The 13,521-nt window shown below is 45.7% G+C and overlaps 1 long non-coding RNA gene across 2 annotated transcripts in view; it reads right to left on the bottom strand.

The window, feature by feature from the left end:
• LOC121844282 overlaps window positions 1-12,846 on the bottom strand; it is a 28,641-nt gene extending 15,795 nt beyond the window's left edge. Inside the window, exons 1-2 of one of the 2 annotated variants that reach the window (XR_006081934.1) lie at window positions 12,755-12,846; window positions 8,826-8,969 (exon numbers count right to left, since the gene is read on the bottom strand). This is a non-coding gene — a long non-coding RNA (uncharacterized LOC121844282). Of the gene's footprint in view, window positions 1-8,825; window positions 9,293-12,754 lie in introns of those variants that run through there. The other variant, XR_006081933.1, reaches the window with a different exon arrangement.
• Window positions 12,847-13,521: the final 675 nt, after the last annotated feature.

Genomic DNA, 13,521 nt, shown 5'->3' with positions numbered 1-13,521 from the left:
TCTCAACCACACTGCACACTGCCCTAACCCATCTGGACAAGAGGAATACCTATGTGAGAATGCTGTTCATCGACTACAGCTCGGCATTTAACACCATAGTACCCTCCAAGCTCGTCATCAAGCTCGAGACCCTGGGTCTCGACCCCGCCCTGTGCAACTGGGTACTGGATTTCCTGACGGGCCGCCCCCAGGTGGTGAGGGTAGGCAACAACATCTCCTCCCCGCTGATCCTCAACACTGGGGCCCCACAAGGGTGTGTTCTGAGCCCTCTCCTGTACTCCCTGTTCACCCACGACTGCGTGGCCACGCACGCCTCAACTCAATCATCAAGTTTGCGGACGACACAACAGTGGTAGGCTTGATTACCAACAACGACGAGACGGCCTACAGGGAGGAGGTGAGGGCCCTTGGAGTGTGGTGTCAGGAAAATAACCTCACACTCAACGTCAACAAAACTAAGGAGATGATTGTGGACTTCAGGAAACAGCAAAGGGAACACCCCCTATCCACATCGATGGAACAGTAGTGGAGAGGGTAGCAAGTTTTAAGTTCCTCGGCATACACATCACAGACAAACTGAATTGGTCCACTCACACAGACAGCATCGTGAAGAAGGCGCAGCAGCGCCTCTTCAACCTCAGGAGGCTGAAGAAATTCGGCTTGTCACCAAAAGCACTCACAAACTTCTACAGATGCACAATCGAGAGCATCCTGGCGGGCTGTATCACCGCCTGGTACGGCAACTGCTCCGCCCTCAACCGTAAGGCTCTCCAGAGGGTAGTGAGGTCTGCACAACGCATCACCGGGGGCAAACTACCTGCCCTCCAGGACACCTACACCACCCGATGTTACAGGAAGGCCATAAAGATCATCAAGGACATCAACCACCCGAGCCACTGCCTGTTCACCCCGCTATCATCCAGAAGGCGAGGTCAGTACAGGTGCATCAAAGCTGGGACCGAGAGACTGAAAAACAGCTTCTATCTCAAGGCCATCAGACTGTTAAACAGCCACCACTAACACTGAGTGGCTGCTGCCAACACACTGACACAGACACTGACTCAACTCCAGCCACTTTAATAATGGGAATTGATGGGAAATTATGTAAATATATCACTAGCCACTTTAAACAATGCTACCTTATATAATGTTACTTACCTACACTATTCATCTCATTGCATACGTATATACTGTACTCTATATCATCGACTGCATCTTTATGTAATACATGTATCACTAGCCACTTTAACTATGCCACTTTGTTTACATACTCATCTCATATGTATATACTGTACTCGATTCCATCTACTGTATCTTGCCTATGCTGCTCTGTACCATCACTCATTCATATATCCTTATGTACATATTCTTTATCCCCTTACACTGTGTATAAGGCAGTAGTTTTGGAATTGTTAGTTAGATTACTTGTTGGTTATTACTGCATTGTCGGAACTAGAAGCACAAGCATTTCGCTACACTCGCATTAACATCTGCTAACCATGTGTATGTGACAAATAAAATTTGATTTGATTTGGTCTACTCCGTAGTGTCCTGACATGTGATCTACTCTGTAGTGTCCTGACTCCTGACATGTGGTCTACTCTGTAGTGTCCTGACTCCTGACATGTGGTCTACTCTGTAGTGTCCTGACATGTGGTCTACTCTGTAGTGTCCTGACATGTGGTCTACTCTGTAGTGTCCTGACATGTGGTCTACTCTGTAGTGTCCTGACATGTGGTCTACTCTGTAGTGTCCTGACATGTGGTCTACTCTGTAGTGTCCTGACATGTGGTCTACTCTGTAGTGTCCTGACATGTGGTCTACTCTGCAGTGTCCTGACATGTGGTCTTCTCTGCAGTGTGCTGACATGTGGTCTGTGCAGTGTCCTGACTCCTGACATGTGATCTACTCTGCAGTGTCCTGACTCCTGACATGTGATCTACTCTGTAGTGTCCTGACATGTGGTCTACTCTGTAGTGTCCTGACATGTGGTCTACTCTGAGTGTCCTGACATGTGGTCTACTCTGTAGTGTCCTGACATGTGGTCTACTCTGTAGTGTCCTGACATGTGGTCATGTGTGTCTGACATGTGGTCTACTCTAGTGTCCTGACTCCTGACATGTGATCTACTCTGTAGTGTCCTGACATGTGGTCTTCTCTGTAGTGTCCTGACATGTGGTCTACTCTGTAGTGTCCTGACATGTGGTCTACTCTGTAGTGTCCTGACATGTGGTCTACTCTGTGTCCTGACATGTGGTCTACTCTGTAGTGTCCTGACATGTGTAGTGTCCTGACATGTGGTCTACTCTGTAGTGTCCTGACATGTGGTCTACTCTGTAGTGTCCTGACATGTGGTCTTCTCTGTAGTGTCCTGACATGTGGTCTACTCTGTCCTGACATGTGGTCTACTCTGTAGTGTGCTGACATGTGGTCTACTCTGTAGTGTCCTGACATGTGGTCTTCTCTGCAGTGTGCTGACATGTGGTCTACTCTGTAGTGTCCTGACTCCTGACATGTGGTCTAGTCTGTAGTGTCCTGACATGTGGTCTACGCTGCAGTGTCCTGACATGTGGTCTACTCTGTAGTGTCCTGACTCCTGACATGTGGTCTACTCTGTAGTGTCCTGACATGTGGTCTTCTCTGTAGTGTCCTGACATGTGGTCTGACTGCAGTGTCCTGACTCCTGACATGTGGTCTACTCTGTGTGTCCTGACATGTGGTCTACTCTGTAGTGTCCTGACATGTGGTCTTCTCTGCAGTGTGCTGACATGACTCTGTAGTGTGCTGACATGTGGTCTTCTCTGTAGTGTCCTGACTCCTGACATGTGGTCTTCTGCAGTGTCCTGACTCCTGACATGTGGTCTTCTCTGCAGTGTCCTGACATGTGGTCTTCTCTGCAGTGTCCTGACTCCTGACATGTGGTCTTCTCTGCAGTGTCCTGACTCCTGACATGTGGTCTTCTGTAGTGTCCTGACATGTGGTCTTCTGCAGTGTGCTGACATGTGGTCTTCTCTGCAGTGTCCTGACATGTGGTCTTCTCTGCAGTGTCCTGACATGTGGTCTTCTCTGCAGTGTCCTGACTCCTGACATGTGGTCTTCTCTGCAGTGTCCTGACATGTGGTCTACGCTGCAGTGTCCTGACTCCTGACATGTGGTCTAGTCATTCCTGGAAACCTTTGCCCAGCACACTACATCCTGAATAACATCTCTCTCTGCCAAAAAGAAAAGAGTGTTGCAGCCCTGAATTTAATTAACCTGCAAATCAGGCCCTTTCCCCGTCCCTGTACTTACTAGGAGGGTATTATGGGATGTTTCCAAGAATGAATAAGCCAAGCTCTTGACAGTTTACCTGAGCCTTTCGGTTTTCATTTCTCCCTTCCTGACAGTAACAAGCCTTAAAACTAGATGAGTCATTTGATGCTTTTGTCAATAGAGACTGTGGCATTTTCTACTGTCTGTCTACATGACACTGAGATCATTCTCTCTGTCTCTGTCAGTCAGCCAGTCAGTCAGTCAGTCTCAGGAGATAGGCAGTGGCTGAGGTTTTCAGAAATTCTTGCAAATTTATATATAACAAGAAATGCATTATTTACATAGGTATTCAGACCCTTTGCTATGAGACTCAAAATGAAGCTCCAGTACATCATGTCTCCATTGATCATCCTTGGAGATGTTTCCACAACTTGGAGTCCACCTGTAGTAAATTCAATTGATTGGACATGATTTGGAAAGGCACACACCTGTCTATATAAAGGTCCCACAGCACTGTCAGAGCAAAAAACCAAGCCATGAGGTCAAAGGAATTGTCCGTAGAGCTCCAAGACAGGATTTGAACAAGGCACAGATCTGGGGAAGGGTACCAAAACATTCCTGCAGCATTGAAGGTCCCCAAGAACACAGTGGCCTCCTTCATTCCTAAATTGAAGAAGTTTGGAACCTCCAAGACTCGTCCTAGAGCTGGCCAATGGTCACTCTTGACAGAGCTCCAGAGTTCCTCTGTGGAGATGGGAGAATCTTCCAGAAGGACAACCATCGCTGCAGCCGTCCACCAATCAGGCCTTTATGGCAGAGTGGCCAGACGGAAGCCACTCCTCAGTAAAAAGGCACATGACAGCCTGCTTGGAGTTTACCAAAAGATACCTAAGGACTCTCGGACCATGAGAAACAAGATTCTCTGGTCTGATGAAACCAAGATTTAACTCACTGGCCTGAATGCCAAGCGTCATGTCTGGAGTAAACCTGGCACCATCCCTAAAGACTGGGAGACAAGTCAGGATCGAGGGAAAGATGAAAGGAGAAAAGTAGAGAGAGATCCTTGATGAAAACCTGCTCCAGAGCGCTCAGGAGCTCAGACTGGGGCGAAGGTTCACCTTCCAACAGGACAACGACCCTAAGCACACAGCCAAGACAATGCAGGAGTGGCTTCAGGACAAGTCTCTGAATGTCCTTGAGTGGCCCAGCCAGAGCCCGGACTTGAACCCGATTGAACATCTCTGGAGAGACCTGAAAACAGCTGTGCAGCGACACTCCCCATCCAACCTGACAGAGATGAGAGGATCTGCAGAGAAGAATGGGAGAAACTCCCCAAATACAGGTGTGCCAAGCTTGGCACAGGGCCCATATGGATCAGGTTATAAGTAGTGTACTACAAGCCTCTAGCTTCACAGCCAAGAAGAGTTGAGGCTGTAATCGCTGTAATCGCTTTTTTGTGTGTTTAAAAAAATAAAAAATAATATGCAAACATTTCTAAAAACCTGTTTTTGGGTTCGTCATTGTGGGGTATTGTGTGTAGAATGAAAACCTGTTTTGGGTTTGTCATTATGGGGTATTGTGTGTAGAATGAAAACCTGTTTTGGGTTTGTCATTATGGGGTATTGTGTGTAGAATGAAAACCTGTTTTGGGTTTGTCATTATGGGGTATTGTGTGTAGAATGAAAACCTGTTTTGGGTTTGTCATTATGGGGTATTGTGTGTAGAATGAAAACCTGTTTTGGGTTTGTCATTATGGGGTATTGTGTGTAGAATGAAAACCTGTTTTGGGTTTGTCATTATGGGGTATTGTGTGTAGAATGAAAACCTGTTTTGGGTTTGTCATTGTGGGGTATTGTGTGTAGAATGAAAACCTGTTTTGGGTTTGTCATTATGGGGTATTGTGTGTAGAATGAAAACCTGTTTTGGGTTTGTCATTATGGGGTATTGTGTGTAGAATGAAAACCTGTTTTGGGTTCGTCATTATGGGGTATTGTGTGTAGAATGAAAACCTGTTTTGGGTTTGTCATTGGGGTATTGTGTGTAGAATGAAAACCTGTTTTGGGTTTGTCATTATGGGGTATTGTGTGTAGAATGAAAACCTGTTTTGGGTTTGTCATTGTGGGGTATTGTGTGTAGAATGAAAACCTGTTTTGGGTTCGTCATTATGGGGTATTGTGTGTAGAATGAAAACCTGTTTTGGGTTTGTCATTATGGGGTATTGTGTGTAGAATGAAAACCTGTTTTGGGTTTGTCATTATGGGGTATTGTGTGTAGAATGAAAACCTGTTTTGGGTTCGTCATTGTGGGGTATTGTGTGTGGAATGAAAACCTGTTTTGGGTTCGTCATTGTGGGGTATTGTGTGTGGAATGATGAGGGGGGAAAAACCCAATGAAGTCCATTTTAGAATAAGGCTGTAAGGTAACCAACCATCTGTGGGAAAGGGGTCTGAATACTTTCTGACTGTTTCTCTTCTGTCTCCGAGGCCTCTGGGAGCCAAGGAGGAGGGTTGAACAGATACATTCTATAGACACAACACAGTGTCACTATCAATGTTCTGATGCTTGGCAGGATGGCTGGGTCGGCTGGGGGCATTTGCGTAACCCTGTCTAATCATTGCTGTTGACAAGACTCCAGGAAGAAGGACAAATGTGTGTGTGTGTGTGTGTGTGTTCTAGCTGCTATAGTATGCTAGTAATGAGTGTCTTTGAGCTGACAGACAAAGCTAGCCAAGTACACTCGGTGGTAGATATTTCCCTCCTGCATGACATGCCAAGCAAGCAGCAGAACATCTCTCTGAGGGCAGGACAGGAGGAAGTGAATGTAGCTGAGCTGAGCAGACTGTGACAGCAGAACATCTCTCTGAGGGCAGGACAGGAGGAAGTGAATGTAGCTGAGCTGAGCAGACTGTGACAGCAGAACATCTCTCTGACAGGACAAACAGACAAGGGCAAGGACAGAGGAATGTGCTGAGCTGAGCAGACTGTGACAGCAGTACAGACAAACAGACAAGGGCAAGACAGAGGAGTGACAGACAACAGCACTGACAGGGGGTGACAGACAACAGTACTGACAGACAACAGCACTGACAGGGGGGACAGACAACAGTACTGACAGACAACAGTACTGACAGACAACAGCACTGACAGGGGGGGAGACAACAGCACTGACAGGAAGACAGACAACAGCACTGACAGGGGGACAGACAACAGCACTGACAGAGGAGTGACAGACAACAGTACTGACAGACAACAGCACTGACAGGGGGGACAGACAACAGCACTGACAGAGGAGTGACAGACAACAGTACTGACAGACAACAGCACTGACAGGGGGGGACAACAGCACTGACAGGAAGACAGACAACAGCACTGACAGGGGGCAACAGCACTGACAGGGGGGACAGACAACAGCACTGACAGGGGGAGGGACAGACAACAGCACTGACAGGGGGGCAACAACACTGACAGGGGGACAGACAGCAGTACTGACAGACAACAGCACTGACAGGGGGACAGACAACAGTACTGACAGACAACAGCACTGACAGGGGGACAGACAACAGCACTGACAGAGGGGGACAGACAACAGCACTGACAGGGAAGTGACAGACAACAGCACTGACAGACAACAGCACTGACAGGGGGGGGGGGACAGACAACAGTACTGACAGGGAAGTGACAGACAACAGCACTGACAGGGAAGTGACAGACAACAGCACTGACAGGGGGGGACAGACAACAGTACTGACAGACAACAGCACTGACTGGGGGGACAACAGCACTGACAGACAACAGTACTGACAGACAACAGCACTGACAGAGGGGGGACAGACAACAGCACTGACAGGGAAGTGACAGACAACAGCACTGACAGACAACAGCACTGACAGGGGGGGGGGGACAGACAACAGTACTGACAGGGAAGTGACAGACAACAGCACTGACAGGGGGACAGACAACAGCACTGGCAGGGGGGCAGACAACAGCACTGACAGGGGGAGGGACAGACAACAGCACTGACAGGAAGACAGACAACAGCACTGACAGGGGGGGGGCAGACAACAGTACTGACAGACAACAGCACTGACAGGGGGACAGACAACAGCACTGACAGAGGGGGGCAGACAACAGCACTGACAGGGAAGTGACAGACAACAGCACTGACAGACAACAGCACTGACAGGGGGGACAGACAACAGCACTGACAGGGGGACAGACAACAGCACTGACAGAGGAGTGACAGACAACAGCACTGACAGACAACAGCACTGACAGGGGGACAGACAACAGCACTGACAGACAACAGCACTGACAGGGGGACAGACAACAGCACTGACAGGGAAGTGACAGACAACAACACTGACAGACAACAGCACTGACAGGGGGGACAGACAACAGCACTGACAGACAACAGCACTGACAGGGGGGACAGACAACAGCACTGACAGGGGGGACAGACAGACAGACAACAGCACTGACAGGGAAGTGACAGACAACAGCACTGACAGACAACAGCACTGACGGGGGGGGGGCAGACAACAGCACTGACAGGGGGACAGACAACAGCACTGACAGGAAGACAGACAACAGCACTGACAGGGGGGGGACAGACAACAGCGCTGACAGGGAAGTGACAGACAACAGTGTCACTGCCCCTCAAAATGCCTGCACACACACACACAGACGAGAGAATGCTCCCTGCCTCCTCCACACTATAATAAAGCCTGATAGAGCCCTCTGCTGGCCAACAGTAGAGTGCTTTGATGTCCTGCCTGAAGAGGGATTTACACTTCTGATTTTTGAGGAAATTTACCATAATTGCTGAGATTTACCTCGTCTGTCAAACAACTGTCAAAAAAGTTGTAAATTACTGAAAACTGACCACTTAAAATGTACAACAATTTACAGTAAAGGTAATCAATGTAAAAACCACTGTTGTGTTCTCTCTCTCCTCCTCTCTCTCTTTACCTCTCTCTCTCTCTTTACCTCTCTCTCTCTTTACCTCTCTCTCTCTTTACCTCTCTCTCTCTCTTTACCTCTCTCTCTCTCTTTACCTCTCTCTCTTTACCTCTCTCTTTTACCTCTCTCTCTCTTTACCTCTCTCTCTTTACCTCTCTCTCTTTACCTCTCTCTCTCTTTACCTCTCTCTCTTTACCTCTCTCTCTCTTTACCTCTCTCTCTTTTACCTCTCTCTCTCTTTACCTCTCTCTCTCTTTACCTCTCTCTCTCTTTTACCTCTCTCTCTTTACCTCAAACTCTCTTTACCTCTCTCTCTCTCTTACCTCTCTCTCTCTTTACTCTCTCTCTTTTTACCTCTCTCTCTCTCTCTCTCTCTTTACCTCTCTCTCTCTCTTTCTACCTCTCTCTCTCTCTCTGTTATGTGACCTCTCTCTCTCTCTCTACCTCTCCTCTCTCTCTCTACCTCTCTCTCTCTCTCTACCTCTCTCTCTCTACCTCTCTCTCTCTCTTTACCTCTCTCTCTCTCTTTACCTCTCTCTCTCTACCTCTCTCTCTTTACCTCTCTCTCTCTCTTTACCTCTCTCTCTCTTTTTACCTCTCTCTCTCTCTCTCACCTGAGGGAACGTTCAGGGGAGAGGTGGTCAGGAGAAGTTCAGAAGGCCAGCGGAGGTGTAGAAACCGGTGCAGTCGGTAGAATACCTCTGGGAAATCTGTACAGCACTCAGATCAAACTCCCCAAAATGGTACGACCCAAAGCTCTACGTTAAGAACAAGACAAGAGAGTTAGAACAATACTGTCAATCTGAGTGTTATAGTGTGTCCCAAATGACACACTGTTCCCTATAGTAGTGCACTACTTTTGACCAGAAGAAGTGCACTAGATAGTGAATAGGGAGCCATTTGCGACAAACCCTAGGAAACCACTACTAACATTGTTATGTGAATCTCCTGTTTACACAAAGTAGTTCTACATGTCCACGTTGTGAACTGGACCAGAGTTTTGACGGAGGTTCTGGTTATATAGATACAACTACAGCCTAACAAAACAATAACTCTCCTTAAATTCCACTTCACAACCATCAACAGAGACTCTCCAGGGACATTCTATCACAGAACGACATAACGATGAGACCTCTCTCTCTCTCTCTCTCAAAGATGGTGTTACTGTGGTTACTAAGGGCTCCCGAGTGGCGCAGCGGTCTAAGGCATCACTACAGACAACCCTGGTTTGATTCCAGGCTGTATCACAACCGGCCGTGATTGGGAGTCCCATAAGGCGGCGCACAATTGGCCCAGCGTCGTTCGGGTTTGGCCGGTGTAGGCCGTCATTGTAAATAAGATTTTGTTCTTTTAACTGACTTGCCTGGTGTAATAAAGGTTAAATAAAAATGATGAATAAAATAAACTTCCAAGGGAACACATGGTACTGACAGAGACTCTCCAGGGACATCATGTTGCTTCTCAAGGGAACACATGGTAGTGCACTATATAGTGACCAGGGCCCATAGGGATCTGGTTATAAGTAGTGCACTATATAGTGACCAGGGCCCATACGGACCAGGTTATAAGTAGTGCACTATATAGTGACCAGGGTCCATAGGGATCTGGTTATAAGTAGTGCACTATATAGTGACCAGGGCTCATAGGGATCAGGTTATAAGTAGTGCACTATATAGTGACCAGGGCCCATAGGGATCAGGTTATAAGTAGTGCACTATATAGTGACCAGGGCCCATAGGGATCTGGTTATAAGTTGTGCACTATATAGTGACCAGGGCCCATAGGGATCTGTTAAAAGTAGTGCACTATATAGGGAATAGGGTACGCTACTGCGCTGAAGGCTCAGTTTGTCATATCTAAACATTGGGAGGACCCCCAAGCGTGAATTCAATTCTGACGTGAGTGTATGAAAGCCCTCTATAGGCTGCCATGCTGATTTATCCCAAACACAGTGCCTTCGGAAACTATTCAGACTCCTTGAATTTCCCCACATTTTGTTTTTACAGCCTTATTCTGAAGCGGATTAAATACAACAATTTCCTCATCAATCGACACACAATACCCCATAATACCCCATTGGGGCGGCAGGGTAGCCTAGTGGTTAGAGCGTTGGACTAGTAACCGGAAGGTTGCAAGATCGAATCCCCGAGCTGACAAGGTAAAAATCTGTTGTTCTGAACAGGCAGTTAACCCACTGAAAATAAGAATTTGTTCTTAACTGATTTGCCTAGTTAAATAAAGGTAAAATTAAAATAAATTCCCAGTTCTAACAACACTCATAACATTCTAAATTCTTATGACTAATAAAATGTCATTGATCTTTTCAGTTATGGTTGGTTGGAGGGATCAAACCCAGCGTGTTGGGTTGTCTGTCAGGAATATATTTCAGGTCCAATCAACACTCTGTTCCAGTGTTTCATGGTCCTGGGGAACCAATAGGTTTGACGAGCAGACTAGTGGAATCAGGTGTGTAGCGCAAGGGCAAAAACGAACCCACTGTTCCCAGGCCGTCATTGAAAAAAATAATTTGTTCTTAACTGACTTGCCTCGTTCAATAAACCACCATGGTCTTTTTTGTTGCCTTTACCTCCCTTATCTCACCTCATTAGCTCACATCGTATATAGACTTGTTTCTACTGTATTATTAACCACTAGGCTACCCTGCCGCCCCAGACTTGTTTCTACTGTATTATTGACTGTATGTTTGTTTTACTCCATGTGTAACTCTGTGTTGTTGTATGTGTCTAACTGCTTTGCTTTATCTTGGCCAGGTCGCAATTGTAAATGAGAACTTGTTCTCAACTGGCCTACCTGGTTAAATAAAGGTGTTCTCAACTTGTCTACCTGGTTAATTAAAGGTGTTCTCAACTTGTCTACCTGGTTAATTAAAGGTGTTCTCAACTTGTCTACCTGGTTAATTAAAGGTGTTCTCAACTTGTCTACCTGGTTAATTAAAGGTGTTCTCAACTTGTCTACCTGGTTAATTAAAGGTGTTCTCAACTTGTCTACCTGGTTAATTAAAGGTGTTCTCAACTTGTCTACCTGGTTAATTAAAGGTGTTCTCAACTTGTCTACCTGGTTAATTAAAGGTGTTCTCAACTTGTCTACCTGGTTAATTAAAGGTGTTCTCAACTTGTCTACCTGGTTAATTAAAGGGGAAATTAAATAAAAATAAAAAGGGATATTTAATGTCTGCATTTCTTTTCTTTTCACCCATCTACCAATCGGTGCCCTTCTTTGCGTTGCATTGGAAAACCTCCCTGGTCTTTGGGGTTGAATCTGTATTTGAAATTCACTGCTCGACTGAGGGACCTTACAGGTAATTGTATGTGTGTGACACAGAGGTTAGGTAGTTATTCAAAAATCATGTCAAACACTATTACTGCAGACAGAGTGAATCCATGCAACTTATTATGTGTCTTGTTAAGCAACGTTTTACAACTGAAGTGGTTTAGACTTGACAGAACAAAAGGGTCAAATACTTATTGACTCAAGACATTTCAGCGTTTTCTTTCAAATTAATTCGTAAAATAATTCCAAAAACATAATTCCACTTTGACATTCTGGGGTATTGTGTGTTGGCCAGTGACAAACAACCTCTCAATTTAATAAATGTCAAATTCAGGCTGAAACACAACAAAATGTGGAGAAAGTCAAGGGGTCTGAATACATTGTGAAGACACTGATCATTGGACCTAATGAGGAAATGGAGACTGATTGGGTGGCAGGGTAGCCTAGTGGTTAGAGCGTTGGACTAGTAACCGGAAGGTTGCAAGTTCATATCCCTGAGCTGACAAGGTACAAATCTGTCGTTCTGCCCCTGAACAGGCAGTTAACCCACTGAAAATAAGAATTTGTTCTTAACTGACTTGCCTAGTTAAATAAAGGTCAAATTAAAATAAATTCCCAGTTCTAACAACACTCATAACATTCTAAATTCTTATGACTAATAAAATGTCGTTGGTTGGAGGGATCAAACCCAGCGTGTTGGGTTGTCTGTCAGGAATATATCTCAGGTCCAATCAACACTCTGTTCCAGTGTTTTATGGTCCTGGGGAACCAATAGGTTTGACGAGCCGACTAGTGGAATCGGTGTGTAGCGCGAGGGCAAAAACGAATATTATATATTTATTTTTTCCTTTATTTAATAAGGCAAGTCAGTTAAGAACAAATTCGTATTTACAATGACTGCCTACACCGGCCAAACCCGGACGGCGTTGGGCCAAATGTGCACCTCCCTATGGGACTCCCAATCACGGCCGGTTGTGACACAGCCTAGAATCGAACCAGGGTGTCTGTAGTGACGCCTCTAGCACTGAGATGCAGTGCCTTAGACCGCTGTGCCACTCGGGAGCCCAAAATGAACAGAACGGTCCCCATTCAAGTGAATTATTAATTTGTTTCGATTCATAATATTTATATGTTCTTAATCCTATCCGATAGGCTAAATCCAGATAGATAGCTTTGGAAAAACTGGGCCCAGGACTAGAGCACTGCTCCATTCAGACAGACAGCATCAGGAATATAGTGTTGTAGTACTTACATTTTACCAGCAGAGGGCAGCTAATCCACATGAAACAGAGCCAGAGGTATTGTTGCATCACTTACCTGACTGGCTACCATCTTGCTGACTGAATGAACTGAACCATCTTGTGACTGAATGAACCATCTTGACTGAATGAACTGTCTACCATCTTACTGACTGAATGAACTGTCTACCATTTACTGACTGAATGAACTGTCTACCATTTTACTGACTGAATGAACTGTCTACCATTTTACTGACTGAATGAACTGTCTACCATTTTACTGACTGAATGAACTGTCTACCATTTTACTGACTGAATGAACTGTCTACCATTTTACTGACTGAATGAACTGTCTACCATTTTACTGACTGAATGAACTGTCTACCATTTTACTGACTGAATGAACTGTCTACCATCTTACTGACTGAATGAACTGTCTACCATCTTACTGACTGAATGAACTGTCTACCATCTTACTGACTGAATGAACTGTCTACCATCTTACTGACTGAATGAACTGTCTACCATCTTACTGACTGAATGAACTACCTACCATCTTACTGACTGAATGAACTACCTACCATCTTACTGACTGAATGAACTACCTACCATCTTACTGACTGAATGAATCTTACTGACTGAATGAACCACCATCTTACTGACTGAATGAACTACCTACCATCTTACTGACTGAATGAACTACCTACCATCTTACTGACTGAATGAACTACCTACCATCTTACTGACTGAATGAATCTTAACTGACCTACCATCTTACTGA

The sequence above is a fragment of the Oncorhynchus tshawytscha genome, unplaced genomic scaffold, assembly GCF_018296145.1.
Source record: "Oncorhynchus tshawytscha isolate Ot180627B unplaced genomic scaffold, Otsh_v2.0 Un_contig_7862_pilon_pilon, whole genome shotgun sequence".
In the NCBI taxonomy this organism is placed as follows: Eukaryota; Metazoa; Chordata; class Actinopteri; order Salmoniformes; family Salmonidae; genus Oncorhynchus; species Oncorhynchus tshawytscha.
The sequence above is the reverse complement of the archived record's forward strand: the minus strand, read 5'-3'. Positions and strand labels throughout refer to the sequence as shown.